This window comes from Miscanthus floridulus, chromosome 9, assembly GCF_019320115.1.
Source record: "Miscanthus floridulus cultivar M001 chromosome 9, ASM1932011v1, whole genome shotgun sequence".
Lineage (NCBI taxonomy): Eukaryota > Viridiplantae > Streptophyta > Magnoliopsida > Poales > Poaceae > Miscanthus > Miscanthus floridulus.
The window spans coordinates 137,435,933-137,449,936 of NC_089588.1; the positions used below are offsets into that span (position 1 = coordinate 137,435,933).

Here is a 14,004-nt window from a genome sequence, read left to right on the forward strand (position 1 = left end):
CATACAAGCGGCCTGTTTATTTGTTGGTTTCAGCCAGTCCAAACCAGTCAGTCAACAGTTTTTTTTCTCACAATAAACCAGCATCAGCCAGCCCAAACCAGCCCAGAAACCAACCAGCGAACAGGCCAAAGTTCTAATGTAGCAGCAAGGAACATATTCTGCAGTTCATACAAAGGAAAATGTGCATAGATATGGAACATAATACATGTCACAAACGACTGTGAGCTAAACTTCAGTGCCAGCCTCTTGTGTTGCTTACTAAATCTCCAAAATCAAGTGTAAGAGATTCTTTTTACTAAAAACCAAGGGTAGAAGCGCAGAGCCGGAGTGACCTTAGTACAATGGACTAAAGATGCTATTTGGGCCCGCTTGCCACAAATGTATGGCCCATGACCCAACCTTTATTTGGAAACCGAAGGGTCATCACCTGCGTGGCTATATGTGCACCGACCCGTGCCCTGCCTTGTTCGGTTCCCCATCGCTCGGCAGCTACCCATCTTCCCCATCCTGGTAACGAGCACAGTAAACCCCACTACAGAAAACCCCCACCTCCGAGTGCTGGAACTTCTTCAAATGTTGCCAAGGTACTGTTTGTGAAAAAATAGGCCAGAATTACTAGTTCTTTCACATGCCTTAATCTTACAGACATCATTAATAGCACTATAATGCTGTATTATTTTTATGATCCTGTAACTCTGGTGCATTTCTCTTGCATTTTATACTCACAGATGTTCCTCAGGCGAAGCAAAATGATTTCAGAAAAAGTTCATGGATTCAATGACAGTGGAAGCAAAGCTGCAGGTACAGAGCCAGAGCCACTCGCAATCGTGCCAGTTTCAAGCTCCATCCCAGATGAAGAATTCAGTCCTGGAGTTGCGGATGACAATGTGCAAACCTGAAGCTGATTCTGGTTGAATGCTCCACAAACAAAGCAAGCTCTAAGACTTAAGAGTGACTCTGCAGCCCGTAGTGTGCTACTGCATCTTTTGTTTAAGTTTGCTCTAGTGTAGTATTATGTGAAACTCCTGTTTAAGTGAGTTCTAAGGTCCAGTTAGTGTAATGGAAGCCTAAACTGTTTTAATAAAGTGTTGCAATCTGCCGCAATCTGCATTGAGATGTTATTTTGGTTCAGATATTATGTTTGTGCCGTGGTTTCTGTTGTGGTTACAATAAGTCTCTGCTCTTAGTTTGCATCATGAACTGTTGTGTGAGTCACTACATGTCAAAATACTAGGCAGTCCCCATCACATAACAAGAGAGCATATAATAGTATACACAAGCTGACACAAGCCATAATAATAGGTTCTTCTAATTAGATAATTAAACAATAGCATAGTACAGACAAAGACTAAGTCCCAGAAACATCCAGTACATAATGGTAGATGTAGGTAACCTCAATTGATGAAGTTGAGGTTCTAGGGAGTTTGTAGAAATGTTTTCATACTTCTCTTCAGCTAGAGAATATGACATAGCTGTTGTGACTTGTCCAGAGATAACATACTCCCAGCAACATAAGAACACACAAGCTAGGTAGACCACAGGAATAATATATAGTGGATACGACACACTTGCCATAGTTCCAGCAACATACACGCAAAAGCAGACTTGGGAAGGCTTCAGAACTTGAAATGGTGAATTTTGTCCATTAGTTTATTTGGCTTGTACCCTTGGTTGTCCACACAGGTAAACATGTGATACGCAATTTCCCCACGGGCCTTGCACAGAGCAGCCTATAGATAAAGACATGATATTCTGTTACAAGAAGTCTAAATTCAACAAAAAATTGATACGCTGACGAAACAAGAAGTACCTCATGAGGCTCCTTCAGATTGAATGTAAGTTTTGCACCACAGAAGGATCTCGCATAGTAAACAGCATACAAGACACTATTTTGTCTGCAGAAAAATTGACTGATAAATATAGTGCTCGCAGAAGACAATAGATGCACAATTTTGCAGAGGAAACAATTGTGCAAATGTAGAAAGTCTTACGGTTTGCATTTATGACCAAGATTAGTTAGATAGACATCAGCCCAGCAATCGTCTTTAACATCCCATCCACAAAAGAAATGATCTTTGCAAGCAAACAAAGCGCTGTGAAGTTTGAATACAGTATCGTGATGCTTCTGCTTGGCTTCTGCAACAGAGGACTTCATAAGGACCAGGTCCAAGACGGTGATGGTCTTGGATTTGAAATCCCAAAAGTAGCAGCTCCATGTTTCTTCATTCCCAAAAACTGGTAGGATGATCTACACACAAATGAAGTTGATCAAAGATTGAATTTCAAAATAGAACAGAATATTATAAAAATGCAACTCATTGCTACTAACATAAGAGAATACCTTTTGGCAATCTTCCACATTATAGGTAATGTGGTCCCCTATGAAACTTGCCCTTATTGCATCCGAATTCAAATAGTCAACATTATCATGAACTATTTCCTGGATTGTAAAGTAGAGATTTAGCTAGAGTAAGTATACTATTATAAGATAACTGGAGATGTTTAAGTTAAAAAATACGTACCGCAAATGAGGCAGGAAGGAAGTGCTTCCATATCTTGTGTGTCTGTTCATACCTCTGAAAATGGTTGTACACTTTTGCATCCAGATAATTCCAAAGCACCATAATAGCGTCAACTATACTAACAGTAATAGTGGCATTTAGTTTAAGGCAATGCTGAACAACATGGCCAGGTATAGATAATGATTTTGGGGCAGTAAAACGATCCAATCACTGCAAAGGTAAGATGGATCAGACTCACATTGATACTGATTAAACAGGGAAAGAACTCTCAAAGTATCATACCAGTTCAGCTCATCCCTAGGGAGACATGGATTTGTCATCCACTGATAACATAGATACTTGTTGGTACATGACACATCTGGATGATCGAACATTAGATCAAAGGTCGACATTGGAAAGTTTGAATGGCTTGTTACAGTCTTCCTTTGGGAATAAGGTACTTGGGAATTGGAGCTAGAACATTGTTCATCAGCAACTTGTCTTGAAATGGTCATCTGGAATAAAGCTGCTTGTAGAATCCTGCTAGAGCTTGGTACGTGCTGAACTTCTCCTGTTTGCAGTCAAATGAATACATAGTAATCAGTATAAATTGCTACGTTGGCAGAGGAGAAAAATTTACATGTACATTAATACCTAAAAAAACTTGGTTGGCTGATACTTGAGGAGCAATTGGAGGTCCCAGACTGTTAGCTGTACGTAACACGGTTTTTTTGTGCAGTGGGATACCTGAAACTATATTGCATAGAAACAATCACATTCAAAGCATCAACTCAGAAAACGAAAATTTAAAACAACATTGTATCATTAAAAGTACAACCTCATCACCGCGAATAGACAGTCCCCCAAACACCCCCCAAAATTATTACAACAACACGTATTTCTGATGTTGCCGAAGAAGCTGGTAATGCTTACAAGTTGAAACCCCTTTCTTTGAACAACTCCCGAAAATTACTATATAGAAGAGTATTTGGTCATGAAAACAAAGACAACAAAGAAGATATAGGTCATGAAAACAAAGACAACAAAGAAGATATAGAAAAATGCCCAGACGAGGAGCTAACGGAAGTATCTGACAGAATACTAAAGAAATGTGCTGGTGTGCCCTTAGCTATTATTACAATAGCTAGTATGCTCTCTAGTAAAGCAAGAAATAAAATGGAGTGGTATGAGGTGTGCAACTCCATTGGTACCGGTCTTGAAAACAGTATAGACGTGGAGAATATGAGAAAGATCTTGTCCTTTAGCTATTATGATCTACCATACCATTTGAGGACTTGCTTACTATATTTATGTGTGCACTTTTCCTATACTACAGTCGCCTGATCTGTGTGAGTTGTTCAGGCGACGCGATCGCGCGCGCAGCCTAAGGTCTATGTTGGGTTGTATACGATCCGGATGTGATTCAATTCAATAGAAATGAGACCCGTTAACACATCCTAGACCCGGTCCTAATTGTGCCCACTGCCGACACCTCTTCGAATTTTTTTTGTTTTCCTCAAACCGTGCGCCCTTCAGACACGAAAGGAATCCGAGGCGACTTCACCCAGGTCATGGCGACAGGGCGATTTTTCCGGTGATTTGCCGCATCGTCGCCGTGGCGAAGCGATTTTACCGGCGAAATCCCCATCTCAGGTGACGCTCTATGTTCTGTGGGGTGGCTGCATCTCCTTCCTCCTTGTTCATCGTTGCTGAATCACTTGTTGCTTGTGTGTACTCGATCCCATTTCCTGATTGGGTGTTGATTTCGTCTTCGATTGGTTGAAATCATATTTTGAGGAGGGCACGGGGATGGACCTTTTTTCCAGTAAGGTTGGGATTAGCGATTTTGGTGTAGTGTGCAAATATACAGGGTCGTATTGTGTAGATCTGGTTCTTCTTTCTTACCCTGGTGATCTAGCGAGTCACTCGTTGATTCATTTCTCCCTCAACAGCAAGCACCCGTGACCTCTTTTTGCTTGGTTTCTGTATTCCCCTGTGGAAAAGGGGTTAGAACTGGGAAGCAAAGGATACAGACGGAGTGGTGGAGAGGTGTGCTGATTTTTTTAGTGGTATTGGCCGGATGAGTGGTGGACATGGAGAGGTGTGTTGGTGATGTATGCTTTGTGCAATCCATTCAACATTTGTTGGAGGTCATGCTTTGATTTCCTTCTTGCCCTTTGCAGTTAGATGTGCAAGTTGTATTATCAAATGCAGTGAATTACCCCTTCTGTTTGTGCCTCACTATGGGTGATTAGGCGTCAAGTATTGGAGTTGGCTGCGGCAACCGACAATTTAAAATTTTACCATAACTTTGCTTTTGATTATCGTTCACGTGAAAAGGGTTGGCTGAACACTATATCTTTGGGTCAGTTCTGATGACCTGAGCCTGCATAAAGAATGTAAAAGATTCATGTACATTTCTTCCTTACCTAATATTTGTAAAAATATTTGAGGTGTTCTGCCTGTACACAACTCAGGCAGATGCCATGGATATAGATTGTCTTATAGCACAAGTTTCTGATAAGGTCCCTTCATAAGAAATTCATATTAGTTCATGAAATAAATTTGAGATTTCTATTGTTTTACTTTGCTCTTTCAGTTTTTTGTTGCCTTCCAGGAATATGTTGTGGTTCTGATATTTTGTAGGATTAATAACAATATTCAAAAATTGTATGCACCTATATGGTTGAGTTCTTTCTTTGCTACGTTGCTCATAAACTTTAGTCTCAGGGATCACTTTACGCAGGAGACATATCTCATTCAAAAACTATATGCACCTATATTGCCACGATGAGGTGAGGATGTTGTACAAATTTTCTTGCAGTCAGTGTTCATTTCAATCTCCTTTGAAAAATTCTAGCGTAGTTCGAGCTGCTCTGTTTATTGTTCTGTAGCTGTCTGACACAGGCCTGCCTTTATTCTTTCAGCAATAATTTGGCTTGCGTGTTTGCAGCTCTCTCACCAGATGTTTCAGATAGCAGCGTCTTCGGTTTAGTACTTGTTCATCTGAATTATTTCAGTTTGCATTGATAGCCAGTGTCCTGCTAATTCCAATGTGCAACGGTTCCTTCTTTGGTTACTAGGAACTGCAACATTTCAGCTGCGCGGTGTTCCAGATATTCAGTTCAGACAGAGATTGAAATAGCTATTGGGCAGTGTACTTGATCAGTCCGATAGGAAACCATGTGGTGCCGGCTCTTGCTTTCAGTCCACCGGGTCGAGTAAGATAACAGCAGCAACAATTTTGGCTCAGTTGGGAAGTAGTAGGACAGAGACAGTAGCTGCACTTCGACAATCAGGTAAGGAGTAAGCAGTGCGTCTACAGCTGGCTGCTATTTCTGTTTGCTTGCATAGGCAGTCTGTTCAATGTTCAGATTAGAATCTTCAGAGTAGCAGCTCTGTGAGTTAAGTACTGCACCATGAGTTTTCGTTGTGACTGAAATCATTTTCTTGTCTTCTTGTCTACGGAGTAAGCACTAGTTCCTTTGCCTTGATTTGCATCAACGTGCTGCCACTTTGTGTATAGTCACCATCATGCTATAGTGAAAAGAATTACCTGCTAATGATTACTACTTGAGCTAATTTGTTTGCATTAGGAGATTTACACGGCTGCTACTGTGAAAATTTAGTGTGTTCAAAATTGAAAACAGTGCACAAAGTTTTTCTTGTGATCTTTAACTTCTTCCTGCATTTTCGCATGCTAATTAGAATTTTTTGTTAGCTGGTTAATTAGTGATTAATTAATTTGTTTGGGTTATAATTGGGGATATAGGCCTTAATTTCTCGCAAAGAATTTTAAAGGCTCCCATTCACCTATATAGTTTTAGGGATTAATAACAATATTCAAAAACTATATGCACCTATATTGGCACTGGTGTTGGTGTAAGTCCATGTTAAGTCCATGTAAGGCTCCTGTAGCGTGTCCCTCCCTGTGACAATATATAGCTTGATCCTTCTGTGACATTATAACATGCAAATTTCTGCATTCATCATTACAATAAAACTATAATATTTTGGTGTTGCCCACATATTTTGGGAACTCACATTCATTTCTTTTCTTTGTTGTTCTTGTCCATAGCAGTTGTAGGTCACTAGTGCTGTGGAACTCTCCTGTTCATGACAAACAAACAAATCAAACACAAATATCATTAGTTGCAATGAGTACTAGTGTAAATTGCTAGTATGTAGCACCGCAATTGTAGTTGTCATAATATGCAATAAGTTGATTTGTGCTAACACATCTTGAACTTTGTTAATTATGATTTGTGGCAACACACCTCTTTTTTATCCTTGTCCTTTCATAGAAAAAATTTGTTTCTTGTGATTTGTGCTAACACACCTTTTCATCTGTTTATTGTGATTTGTGTCTGCCCACATCAAGTTTTTGTCCTTGTCCTTTCATAGAAAAAAATGCCTCTTGTGATTTGGGCTAGCTCACATTTTCCTTTGTTTATTGTAATTTGTGCTTGCCCAAGCCAAGTTTTTGTCCTTGTCCTTTCATAGAAAAAAAATTGTCTCTTGTGATTTGTGCTAACACTTCATGAACTTTGTTAATTCTGATTTGTGCCAACATACATCTCATTTTTGTCATTGTCCTTACATAGAAAAAAATTGTTTATTATGATTTGTGCTAACACATATTGAAGTTTATTTTTTGTGATTTATGCCAGCACACACCAATTTTTGTCCTTGTCATTTCATAGAAAAAAATTATCTCTTATGATTTGTGCTAACACACCCTTGCTCTGGATGATAGGGTTGATAATGGATTGTGATTTCTCAATGACATTAGAAAATGATGATTGGTTAGGACGATGCACGTGAGTTGTACAATTGTTTTGATTTTTTTTTCCTGCGGAAGCTAAGTATTTTCCAATCTTTTGTCCTATGCTAAGAATATTTTTCTCTGAGCGCATAAAACAAATCAATGAATGTGTTAGCTGTTTACAGAACACCTATAGTCCTATATTTGTTTTATCTTTTGATCTGTACCTGTGTTATTAGTGATCACTTCACAAAATCACACATGCTGTAGATGTAGGAGCTTAACAATTTTGGTTTGCTATACTTACACTCTCTCTGTCTCCTACTTGATCAGTTGCTTGCTTTTGTTTTTACTCTGTACAATTCTGCAAGCGTTGATGTTTGCAGGAAGTCTGTACAATTCTGCCTGCGTTGATGTTTGCAGGAAGTTGCTTTGATATCACTGAATCTTTGTGCAGGACGTTGCTGCCAGAATAATGGACTTCTCACAACAAGGCCCAAGGCCAGTGTGCATCATTTCAGCAACTGGAGCTGTTTCTACAACAACCCTTCTCCAAGATTCAGAGTCTGGTGGTATGGGTACATATGAGGTATGTTGTTGGTGGTTATCATTTGCCTAAAAACTACTTCATGTATGTGTTCTGTTCTTCTCTTGTTGCATATTTGAATACAAATGTTTGCCCACTGTCTAAATTAAACAAAAGGTTTGATGGTAGCATTTGCCTGGATAGTTGGATTGCTTGCATGTTACAACTGAAGTATTGCTATCAAAGGTCAGAAAAAAAATCATAAAAGGAGGTATTTGTTTCCATACTTTCTCTTAGTTAAGTATGCTGAGGACGTCTGCTTTCAGTCCAAGGTTGGGGTTATATCCTTGTTTGAGGCTGCAGTGCAGGCCATACTATACAAGATAATTTCTATTTTTTCATGGAATTGTTCATGTATACTTTGATTATTTTGTTCTTATTTAGTTTTGTACCCCTGAAGGGCGGGCTTGGTGCAAGCGGTAGAGTCTTACCGCCTGTGACCGGAAGGTCCCGAGTTCGAGTCACGGTCTCCTCGCATTGCACAGGCGAGGGTAAGGCTTGCCACTGACACCCATCCCCAGACCCCGCACAGAGCGGGAGCTCTCTGCACTGGGTACGCCCTTTTTTTTAGTTTTGTACCCCTGTGCTTTATTGTTGATTTGGCAGGGTCGATTTGAGATCCTATGCCTTTCCGGATCATCCTTGGTGCTAGATGGTGGCACACGGACCCAAAGCAGAGGAATCAACAAGACCTCTGCTTGTTGTGTTGGTGTTGGTGCAGTACTATAGAAATAAGATGCATCGATAGTATACTACTGAATTTTGAAGTGCTCTGTTCCTATTAATATCTGCTGTTGATGAAAACCAAACAAATAAAACATTGATTACAAAATTGCAATGAGCAATAATGGAAATTGCAACTATCAGGCACCGCAATTGTAGTTCTGAGCATATGCAATATGTTGGTGTTGAACCATTTTGCCTCGTATTCTCGTTTTTCTGCTAGTTGATCTATATATTCTGCACGTATACACTATTTGCCTATTTAACTTTTAATTTGTGTTCTTTTTATGTATAAATGTTTGAACTTGTGTATTTTGTCAACAAGCACAGTGGTTCTGGAATCTACCATGCTCACAATGTTCCTGTTCTGGAGCTCACCTTCTGGGGCGGCAAAAGGGGCTATATGACTTAAGCTTCACATTCTCCTTCCTGTTCATCTGTGAGATGCCTGGGCTATGATCCAATGTGCAATGCCCATGGTATGGATGCAGAACCAACTTGCTCAGAACAAGACACATAAGCTCATCCTGAACTACATTAATCAGGTGTGGTTAACTAACATTTAGTGCATGGCGTTTCTGTACCACTTAGTACTTTGCTTAACTATTTCATTATGACAGCTTTGCGAGCGTCTATCTAGTCCCATGGGAGAATCAGCCGTGGTCTGTGCCAGTCTTTGGGTCCATGGCTGACATTGTGTTCACTATTGGAGGCAAGAAGTTCAAGCTTAGACCAAAGCAGGTGTGATCCCTTCTTCGTTATCACACTCTGAGCTCTTGATCATGTGATTTCAAATAAATGTTCCTATACACAACTCTTAAGTCTCACCTTCTATTTTTGCAGACTATGTGAGGGTGGTGAACTATTGCACCGAATTTTGGCCAAGTAAGGAGACAGGATGTCCATCTCTTTATTTCCTGTATCTCAGTCTTTGTCATTAAAATTCTAGATTTTTGTGCTGTAAAATCAGATTGCTTTATTTTGTTTGTCTGCTTCGTTTGATTTGTAGTTGCTGGTATAAGGTTCATTACTAAATGGTGTGTTCCTTTGGACAGAAAGAATAGCCATTATAGTGAGAAAGATGCTGCAGCAGTTGTGCGCCAAATGCTGAGAGTGGCTGCAGAGTGTCATCTGCCTGGGTTAGTTCACCGAGATATGAAGCCTGAGGTAGAAATCAAACACTTTCAATCTCTTTGCACTCAGTAAACATTTGGTGATATTTCACTGCTTTCTCTGAATCTGTCTGTAACCTGATATGACAAGTGTGCGATTCACAAAGCAATTCTTTCTAAGAAGGCTGCTATTATCAACTATCTTTTAGTGAACTCAGCAAATCCATTCATCCAAGATAAAGTGAGTACAAATCTTGTTTAGCATGCTTGTAAACAGTTTGTACAGAGCCTAATGCAAGCAAATTTTGTTTGGGCCTATCTTCGTTACTTTAAGTTCCTTGGTGCCTTGTAAACAGCTTAACTGTTGAGACACAATGTAGTTTTGCCAAGCAGAAGTAATTGCACTTTTAAGTACATAAAGTTGCACTAATTCAAATGTGCAATTTCCTTATCAATGAAGACATATTTCTACTGTTGCATTGTTTCCTTCACAAATGCTTTTGACTTCATTTTTATTATGTAATTTCTAATATGGTTTCCCTTGTATAACTACAGAGTGTTGATCAGAAATCATCAATTATCAATCCCCTAAACCCAATCATGAAGCATAGACATATAGCAATGCAGACCGAATCCCTTTCCACATTTTGAAGAACCAAGTTAGAGAAGTTTACAGAACAAAGGAGATGAAGTGAACACATGACAAAAAACAACAGATTAGTACCTTTTTCTTTGACAGATCTTGTCCAATCTTGTATTTTTGTGTAATTTTCACTGATTTTCGCTCTCTTTCTCTTGTTAGGTGCTTTCCCGATCTGTACTTTATTGGATCTGTTTCTTTTTTGCTGGAGGATGCAGTGACATATTTGTGCTTGTACGGCTGTTTTATTAGGCTAATAGTTGCATTCTGGCTCAAATGACCACTTCAGGTAGCAGTATTCGGTTTATGCGCCCTGTAAAGTTTGACGGGTCCGGCAGGATCTAATGTTCCTAACAGGTTTTTTCGCGGACCCGTTATGATTGCGGTGTACAGAAACAACTGTTAACAGATTTGGACCGTTCAGAAACCGTCGCCTGAACAGAATCAATATTCCAGGCACCTGAAATATAGCAAATCCCTTATGTGTGTTTCCAGAAGATTATAAAATTGAAAAAGATCGTTTGATATGGATGTGGATAGCTGAAGGCTTTATCCAATGTGACAAACAAGGAAGGTGCTTATTTGAACTTGGAGAGAGTTACTTTGATGAGCTTATACAAAGAAGTATGATCCAACCCATATATGATGTGTATGCTGATATGATATATGAATGTTGGGTACATGATATATGGTGCTCGATCTTATTTGTCACTTGTCCAGTGAAGAAAACTTTGTAACTATATTAAATCATATGGATCATGGATCTCCATCACATTTAATTCTGAGGTTGTCCATAGATGGAAATGAAGAACATGCTGTGACTTCGGCCACTAGGACCTTGCAACAGGTAAGGTCAGTTGTTGTCTTTCCATCTGCGACTATTCTAGTACCGGTCCTTAGTAGCTTCCGAGTTTTACGTGTACTGGATTTACAAGATTATGATGTTTCACAAGGTTATGACCTCAAGCACCTCGGGAATTTACTTCACTTGAGGTATCTAGGACTAAGAGGAACAAACATTCACCATGTTCCTGAAGAAATTGAAAAGCTACGATTTCTACAAACATTGGATGTGAGGAACAACCCAATCTGTGACCTGCCATCGACAGTTGTTCAGCTCAGACATTTGATGCGCCTGTTCTTCGACGGGTTTGCGAGAATGCCGAAGGGGATTGGAAACCTAGCAAGCCTTCAACATCTGTTCTATCTATTGATTGAAGATGCCACTGTTTACATTTTAGAAGACTTGGACCAGCTAACAGAACTGAGGCTACTCCATGTTATTTTCTTCAGTGAATGGAGTGACGAGCTAGTGAGCTGCCTACACAAGCTGCAAAAGATACAACATCTCTGCATCGATGTCTGCATTGCTCAACGCAGCATCGGTGGATTGGATGCCTGGGTCGCCCCTCGACATCTCCGTAGTTTGGATACCAAAAAGAGCTGCTGGTTCTCAGCACTACAAGCTTGGATGAAACCGTCGCTTCTCCCGGACCTCTCCTCTGTATCCATCGCTGTGAGGGAGCTACGCAATGCCGATCTTGATATTCTTGGTAGGTTTCCAGCTCTCCGCCATCTAGATGTTCTGGTGGACCATGAGGATCTTGGAATCTTTAGGGGATTTGTCGTTGGGTCTGGTTCATTCCCATGCTTGGTATACTTCGAGTTCGAAGGATTTGTGAGGCCTGTGGTGTTTCAGCAAGGAGCTATGCCGAGGCTCAGAACCTTTCGCACCCAGTTCTCTGTGCTAGAGGCAAGAAAAAACATGAGCAGCGATGGTGATGTCGACTTGGGCCTGGGAAATCTGCCATCGCTCCAGGAGATCATGCTTTGGTTGGATTGTAAAGGTGCTAGAGAGGAGGAGGTGAAGGGATTGAAGGCTTTGCTGTGGCATGCCACTAAAACCCATCCCAATCATCCCAGCCTTCAAATAAATGGCCACTCTGAAAATGAAGGTGCTGCTTGCTCAAATTGTCCCTTATTACTATTTCTTTACTTTTCCCCTTTCTTCTGACATTAATTTCTTCTGCTTGTCTCAATTTCAGATGACGAATAATGGACTAGAGAAAAGATATCTAGCTATACAGATGAAAATTTTGCTGGCTAAAGCTGCTCTCTCTCTCTCTCTCTCTCTCCACTGCTTGTCCAAACACCTTATTTTCCCCTGTTTCCCCAAACAAGGAATCCTCTGTTTCAGTCACAGAGTTGGCCCTCAGTCCCTCACAAACCTACAAACGGCGACCTAGAGGTCAGGAATGAATAAAATACCAGGGTATTCCAGTGACAGAGTTGATCCTATATTTTGCAAACCTCGTATTGCAAATTGCAATAGCACAGCTGAATTTCCAAGTTTGTTGCGACCGGAACTTGTTGGCGGCAATTTGCAGAAGCTGTGCACAAGATATGTAAACGTTTGTAGGGCGCGTTAACGTTCCTGTAATGTTGTGCACAACTGGTTTGGATACTTGGGGCTCTCAGAGAGCAAATTCATTTGCTGAGTTTTTAGTACACTGAATTGATTCCACAGTATGGTCGCATGGATCTTGAGGAGTCTATCCTGTTTGGCGAACAAGAACAAAATAGTCATTTTTCCATCCTGAGGCTATGGTTATCATACATAGATGCCGGTATGCATGGTCGCTAGCCTGGCCTTCTTCTTTTTTAAGAAACAAGATTACAGGCAAAGGCAATGAGTTTAACGGGTATTAGTCATGGGCGGATCTACAGGTGTGCCTGGTTATTCCCAGGCATACCCAACATTTTTAGAAAAACAATTAGTAGCTAGTATGTATATGTACATGTATAATGTAGGTAAGCTTTAAGATTACTAGTCTATTCATCCAAAGCCGCCCACGCGGCCCATTTTCTACACTCATCTGTTTCCCACCGGCCCACTATCCACAACCGACGGGTGACGGCCCAGGCTAATCCCTTCTCATGCTGGCACACGTTCCCAGCTTCGGCCGCATGCTCCTTCTATAACAAATCCAGGTCACGATGATACTCAAATTGTAAATACTCAAGTTGCTCGCAATTTAGTCTAGCCAGTGTTTCCAATGAAAAAGCCATAGAGCCAACCTTTGATTAAAAAAAAAGAAGCAACTAATGACCGCCGTAATCCAAATGCAAGAGAAGCAGAGACCGAGATAGCAGCGCTATTGTCCCTTATGATTAGATTTCAAATGTATCTTTTAACTTTTGTATCTTTGAACTAAAATTTTTCTTTGGTTTGGACATACCCAACTTCGAAATCCTGGGTCTGCCACTGGTATTAGTGACCGCATGCTCTGTTTCTTTCATGTGCTCTGTTCTACGCGTCGATGCTAGAAGTTCGGTCCCACGAATAGCATCTCTGCTGTTGTGGATGGACATTTTGACACCCGGCTGCCTCCACCGTGTGAGTCACTCTCACACATTTATTATTGGCATCTGGCCGGTCCCAAGAGACCATAACATTTGATAATTCATTTTAGGTATTGTCCTGCAAAGAACATCTTATCAGTAGCCTTGATAATGGACACAACACATCCCTATCTTAATCAAATCAAATTAATTATTTTTCTAGACTTCCCCACCTCACAACTAGGTCATGGGTTCAAAGCAGTCTCTCCACAGATTTTGTGGGGAGAAGGCTTGCCTCGATTTTTTTCTTCCGCAGACCCTACTCATGTGAGAGC

General features: G+C 40.5%; 1 pseudogene; it reads left to right on the forward strand.

The window, feature by feature from the left end:
- Nucleotides 1-2,829: 2,829 nt before the first annotated feature.
- On the forward strand, nt 2,830-12,383 carry LOC136481058 (disease resistance protein RGA5-like; annotated as a pseudogene).
- The last annotated feature ends 1,621 nt before the right edge of the window (nt 12,384-14,004 follow it).